The sequence below is a fragment of the Prosopis cineraria genome, unplaced genomic scaffold (genome assembly GCF_029017545.1).
Source record: "Prosopis cineraria cultivar Desert tree isolate PC_DT_omini unplaced genomic scaffold, ASM2901754v1 PC13, whole genome shotgun sequence".
In the NCBI taxonomy this organism is placed as follows: Eukaryota; Viridiplantae; Streptophyta; class Magnoliopsida; order Fabales; family Fabaceae; genus Prosopis; species Prosopis cineraria.
This window is the reverse complement of record NW_026555344.1, coordinates 32,624,166-32,631,193: the sequence shown is the minus strand read 5'-3', so window position 1 is coordinate 32,631,193 and position 7,028 is coordinate 32,624,166. Positions and strand designations below refer to the sequence as shown.

Below are 7,028 nucleotides of genomic sequence, written 5' to 3'. Positions count from 1 at the left end.
GGAAATAAAGATAGTCTATAAAATTAAAAAATAAATTTGAAAGTCAATTAAGTACGGAGAAGGTGTTAGGCACTCCATAACACCTGTTCGTAAGAACAATTACCTGAAGTTTGTTGTGCTATATTAATATGGTTTTAAAGTTATTTTAATTATCCCTTTTTTATTCATGTGTTTGATATAAGAATGATAAGAATTAATTGAGAAATATTAATTTATTTATAAAAGAGGACTTGACTCAGAATCAAACTCTGAGGCTTATGTACCCTACGATGGAGATTAAAGTTCACGTAGTTCGGGATTATAAATTGTTGTGAAAATATATATTTTTTGAAGAGAAATTAATTAAAAATAATTCACCATCTAGCAAATAAAACAATTTTTGAAATTTGATATGTGTGTTTTAAATTGCAAAAAGTAATTTAATTTCAATTATTTTCTTAATTTTTGAATTTTTGGAAAAAAGAAAAGAAAAGAGTTTAAAAATTATTTTTTTTATATTTCATGATTGAAAATTTAACCACTACACCTACAGAGCCTTAATGACTCATACGATAATATAATTATTCTATATATCTGCGAAGATTCTAAAATCTCACACAATAAAAGAGTTTAACAACTTAATTTTTTTATTTATATTTTTAAGTGTTAGTAATAATTTGTTTAAGCAAGTATATATATTTTTAAAAAATTTTAATCGTCATACTTGTAAAGCTTTATTGACTGATATGGTAATATAATTATCCTAAATATTTGCGGACATTCCAAAATCTCACATGATAAAAGAATTTAATTTATTTAAATATATTTTTATTCATTTAATTGATTTATTATGCATGTAATGTGTGTGTGTGTGTATTATATGAAATCCTAATCGTTATATCTACAGAGCTTTATTAACTCACATGGTAATACGATTATTTTAAAGGTCTATGGAAATTTAGAAACCTTATGTGACCAAGAGATTTATCAATTAATTATTTAAATTCATTAATTTAATTAATTAATTTTAAAAAATGTTTATTATTTTATTTACAAAATCTATTTATTTATTTATAGAAATTGAGAATCGCGATATCTGTGAAAACTTATTATCCCACATGATGATGTGATTAATTTAAGTATTTATGAAGATTCTTGAAATCTCACATGACACTTAAATATTTTATTGATTTAAATTTTAAAAAGAGAGTTAATTTTAATAATAGGCCTTTGAAACCCATATTAATATATACAAATTGAATCTTCATATATGCAAAATCTTATTGATTACATGGTAGATGATCATTAAAATTTTTAAAATCTTACACTGCAAGTAAATAATTAAAAAGAAATCCTCTCTTATTCATTTCAATTATTGCCACAAACAAAAAAGTTATTGTGACCTCTCTTTTTTAAACATATCAATTTCTTCACTGTCCTTGGCCAAAATGTGACAGCATAATGTCCAACCCAGGTCAAACATTTTGGACAGCAAATCAAATTTTCCTTTGGAGTTTTCATCTACATGCAATACATATTAAAGGTTTGCTGAAAATGATTAACTACAGCAACTGGAGAGCAACCATCAATAATCAAACTTGTAACGAGACCAGTCTAAGACCAAATGCAATCAAGCAACTTCATCACTATATTGTTTTTCTCAGCCAAAACAACGACAGGAAAAATGCAAAAAATTCATCTTCTGAAATTTAAATGCCTTTGAACATGCATGAATAATCAACGCAGCACAAGCGTCCTAAAAGCACAAGTCAGAACAGAGCACCTCATGCCAAATTCTCTATCCATCCATTCTAACAAAGTATATACACTCAGAGGATTTATCAAAGAACTAACAGGACATATTAATTGAATCCTTTCTAAAACAAAAATCAATCTCATGTTCAAAAATTTCTCATGGTCCCCTACTCTGATCAAAGCTTATGATATTTAATCATAAAATTTGGAAATGAGAAATCAAAATCAAACATAAAACATTCTAAATCCAAAAGCAAACAAATTAGAGAACCTGTGTAGTGCCAAATCGCTCAACATCCTCTAGCTTTTAGTTGTTCTCCATTATTCCATGTGCTTCATACTCAGATCCCTCTTAATCTCTGAATGCTCTCGTCTGCGTCAATCTTCGACTTCTCTCCATCTCTATCTCTTTGTTTTTTTAAAACAGTCTCCAGAAATCTCCTAGCTCTTCGGTCTAAGCTCTCGGTTCCTCTCCCTTTTCAGAAATTTCTCCATCTCAGATTCAACCTTCTCACCCTCTCAGTCCCAGATCCCTTTTTCTTTTTTTTAGCCCTCTTGGCCCTCCTCTATGTGCGTGCGATCAGCAAAACTCTGAATCCCTGAGGAAGATGAGGGGAGATATGCGATGAAGTGGTAAGCCCCAGATTCAAGCAAATGGCTGAATTGAATCAGCCTCCATCATTTGTGCGTTTCCTCCCTTCTCCCTCGTTCATGCCTTCTTTTCAGACAATCGCAAGGATGAGCTTGTCTTCCTCTTCTCGATTTCTTTTCTAGAAAACAGATCACCAAAATCTCCAGAAATCTCTTCTCGATCTCTTCTCCTAGAAATCCCCAGACCCTCTTAGATCTTCGGTCTCTCCTCTTTCTCCAGATTGCTCTCAATCTCTCTCAGTTCTCTCATGTTCTTTTTTTTCGTCCTCAGTCCCCATTCAGACCTCCCACATCACTCTCAATCTCTCCCTTATATTGAAGACTAAAAGAAAAAAAAGAAAAAAAATTACCTTGTGTGAGAGATTTGAATGCGTGTGGCCGAAAGTCTGCTCTGCTCTTCATCTCTGGGTTCCTCTTTCCCCTTCAGAGATCTCTAGTTTACTGTCTTCATATGCCAGTCTTGCTCTTCTATGTTTCTTCTGTGTTTTAGTGTGTGTTTAGAGCTATACTCTCTCTGCTCGTGAGTAACTCTGCGCGTGCTCTGCCTTTCCCTTTTTCTTCTGCTCTGTCGTTTCTTTGCCCTTCTGTCCAGCCGAAAGTAGTTTTTGGGCTGGGTGAAAGTTTCACTCGCCCTATTTCTTTTTTTTTTTAATGCCTTTTTTTCCTCTTTTTTTGTGTTAATCAGATTAAGGGAGAGAGAGAAAAATTTGATTTTGAAATATATATTTATTTTTTTATGAAAAACAATAAGATTTAAAAAGTTAACTCTTAAATTGATTTCCAATATTTTTAAATGGTTGGGATAATTTGAAAAAGATTGTTCAAAGATTTAAGCAAGATTTTTTTTGAAAATATAATCCTAAAAAGGATTAAATTTTGTTTTTGTATTTTTGTGTTTTTTGGTTGTTTTAATGAAATAAAATCTTAACCAACAAAAGATTATCTAATTAAACCCTATTAATTAAAGATTTTTTTTTTTGAAAATATAATCCTAAAAAGAATTAAATTTTATTTTTGTATTTTATATCTTTTGATTAAATTTATTATTATTTTTATTAAATTTAAAAAATATCCGAATAAAATATAGTATTTACAGTGAGCCTATTTTATGAGACCGAGCATTGCACTATAGAGAGTGAAAGCAGGAGCAAGAGTTCGACTCAGACTAATATAGAAGGCTTCGAACTTTGAATCTTCCCATGGAGGCTTTCAATCACGTCAGCAACATGTATGATGTTGTTTCCGTGATTAAGACTCACCGTCTCCTTTCTGAATCCTTCACCGATGACATGGACCTAAAGCAAACTGAACGCTGGAAATCTGCAGTTGATTCGTGGATCGACTGCATTTTGACTCTCGCCTCCAGCGACATCGTAAATATGATTGTTTTATGGTTGTACTTTGTTTTGAATGAATTGGGGCATGTTTATTTTTCATGTGAGCAAAAAGCCGTGATTTTGCAAACTCTTTACTGCTTCTTCACATATGCAAAAGTTTATCCTTGAGTTACAATTGAGTTTTATCCATTATGGGATGTTGGAAGGTATATTTGTGAATTTATGGTCATATTTCTACTCCCTCTGTTTCTATATATAAAAAAAAAAATTTGGTGACTATTTTAACTTAAACAATAATTTTTTTTTTAATAATGATGAACAACCAATTACAACTTTTCCTTTGTAAATGCTAGACGAAAAGTTGTAATTGATTGTTCTTCGTTACTAACCAAAATGTCATTGTTTAAGTTAAAATAATTACTAATATTTATTTTTCATTTTAAATTAGGAGTATTTTAATTATTTCACAAAAAATTATTAATGTTTGAAAGGTTCTTAAAAACTTAAAAAAAATTAAGATACCTTATAAGATCTCATTGTCATTTACATGTTTTAAAGGATTAAATTGCATTTGTTTCTTCACTTTTCTTCAAAGAGCACTAAGCATCCTGTATTAGTAAGTGAGATATGTTTTCTTTAAACTACATTTTAGAAGAGAAAAATATCTCCCTCCATTAGCGGATGACTAAAAGGAGAGGATTTTTTATTATAAAAAAATAGTTTGAGAACAAATATTTTATTTTTTAGCATAGGGTGTCAGCCCTCTTGAACAAAAATGAAAGAATGAAAATGTACTTTTAATCAATATAGAAACCACGGAAACACCGACACGCTCACGCACACGAGAGCTAGCTAGCTGGTTAGGCGTACACTTTCTAAATTGAAGGTTCCAGCCAAGCAGGAGAAAGAAAATAAGAGGACATGAAAGGCACTTTCGCCATCCTTGCACCTATCTGAATGTAACATATATCTGGTTTTTCATATTCATGTCTTTAATTCAAATACTAAAGATATACAGATTCTGAATTGAGATAAAAGCATGTATGGAGAGAGGTTTCCGCAAGGCCATCTTTATACACGCCATATTGGAATTTGGAACTTGGGAAGAGATGCCCCCATTAAAAAAGTGCCACCTAACATGATAATTCTCTGAGGAGATGACTTTATGACCCTTAAAGTGGGTCCACACGCAGACATGGCGGCATCCTCCTCCTCTTCCTATTTTTGGAGTCATCAATCAGGTGTGAGGAAGCTTCAAGTTCAGTTTTTGTGTTCCTCAACTACTTTGGTGAGTTGCCTCTTTTTGTTCTGTGTGTGTATATGTCGAAGAAGTTGCTGCTGTAATGGTGTCTGACTTCAAACTCTCCTTCTTACTGAACCTATGCTAGTGGCTGTGTGATTTGATGATTGAAGTTGAAATATTTTCTCTCCCACTGCTGCTGTCCGTAACATATATGTGTGTATAGGAAGAGGAAATTTGATTTAAGTTGAAATTAGTAGTTGTAAGAGAGAGAGAGAGAGAGAGAGAGAGAGATGATGGTGTGAGTTTGAGATTTAACTGAATTTGATTGGCTTATTGATTACAATATTGTAAAATTTTTGGGAGAAGGAATCAAGGAGACAAAAGTTGGATTGAGTTTAATAATTGGTGCGCGAAAGGTGTTTGACAAAATGCTTATTAGAAGAAGTTTTGCTTGATTTGGAAATTTTTTGAGATTTTATTAATTTTAGGGAGAATTGATTCAAGCTGAAATTTGAGTATTAAGAGCAACATGATAATTGATAGATTTGATCTTTTTTTGTGAGTTCAAGATTGGTTTATGTTGAAGGAATGATATTGAGAAGCTCAATTAATTTAAAGACTGATATTGGAGAATTAATGGAGAATGGTTCGGATGAAATTGGCAGAGAAGAGCCTCCTAGACTTAAAACTTGAAGATTAATACCCATATAGTGTTCAATAAAATACCCATTGAGAGAATTTTGCTTGATTATGTATTTAATGAAATTTTATTAATTATGGTGACAAGTACGATTGATTGAAAAACTATGTAGTTGAGTTTTAACTTGAATATTGCAAAGAGCTTGATGTTAAAGTTATTGTGTGGTTAGTTGAAATTTTGGAAGTTTTATGTTAGATAATTTAAAACTATGGTATTGTTTTATTGTTTGGTTTTGAGAATGCAATTAAGGTGTTTGGCACAATGGGTGAATAGAATATGCTAAATTTAATTATGGGTGATGATTATAAATTATAGTATTGTCTTATGACTTAAATTTGGAAAGTACCCAAGGTATTCAATAAAGTGAGTAATAGAAGAATTGTGGACTAATGGAGTGTTTCTTTTGGTGGGGGTGACACACTCTTGATTAATAATTAACTATGGGGGAAACTTTGTGATATAAATGATAATGTTGGGAACTTTGAATTACTTGGATTAAATGTTGGTCGTATTAATGTTAGGAGAGGGTTTATTGAACTTATTGAAAGTTTATTTAAACCTTATTATTTTTATAGGATGTTTAGAAGAAGAGAAACTCAATTGAAGCTATAAGAAGTGAATTTTGAACATGAGGAGTACTATAGGTAAGTAAATAGCATCCCAATGACTTGGTAATAAAAAAAATTCATTTTATTAAAAAAAGTTGATTGAGCATATTCGCGCGCGCGTGTGTGTAGTGTTAATATTTTAACTCTACTTTTGATATTGACCATTTTATATGAAAAATTTTCATTATATCAAATTTTATATAAAAAGTTAAAATTTTGTTTCAAATGAATATCATAAGAATTACCTTTACAAATAATATTTTAGTATTTGCGATGCCTTTAAACTTAACTATTTAAGATAGATTTCATCATGGCAAGTTATTCAAATTATATATCTTTCTTATTGATATTTAAAGATTAATCTAAAATAAAGATTTTATTTGATATTTTTTTATATATTAATTGTAAACACTCATGCATGGAATAGATAAATCCTTCCAGATATCATTTAGGAGGTCTCGTGTCGAGAAAGTTTTATGTTCAACAATATTCTTTTTTGAATCTCAATATAAAAAGACAATGATATGATGTTCCGATAATAAGTTGATTTCATATGGGTTTGAAAAATATTTCGGTGGGATTGAATACAAAATGCTAGTTGCTAACAATAGTCCTATTAGCCCTTGACATGTCATGGTTAAATCCTAGCTAGCTTAATATTCGTGAGTATCATACTCACACTTGTTTCGTGGGTCTTATGCTTGTGCTCGTTATTAGTAGGTTTCATGCCCGTGCTTGTTTCATGGCTTCTAGCC

General features: G+C 30.9%; 1 long non-coding RNA gene across 1 annotated transcript; it reads right to left on the bottom strand.

The window, feature by feature from the left end:
- Positions 1 to 1,664: 1,664 nt before the first annotated feature.
- Positions 1,665 to 2,936, bottom strand: LOC129290227 (uncharacterized). Its single transcript, XR_008588292.1, has 2 exons — positions 2,736 to 2,936; positions 1,665 to 2,333 (listed from the first exon to the last, which is right to left on the bottom strand). It is a non-coding gene; the product is annotated as an uncharacterized LOC129290227 (long non-coding RNA).
- Between the last annotated feature and the right edge of the window lie 4,092 nt (positions 2,937 to 7,028).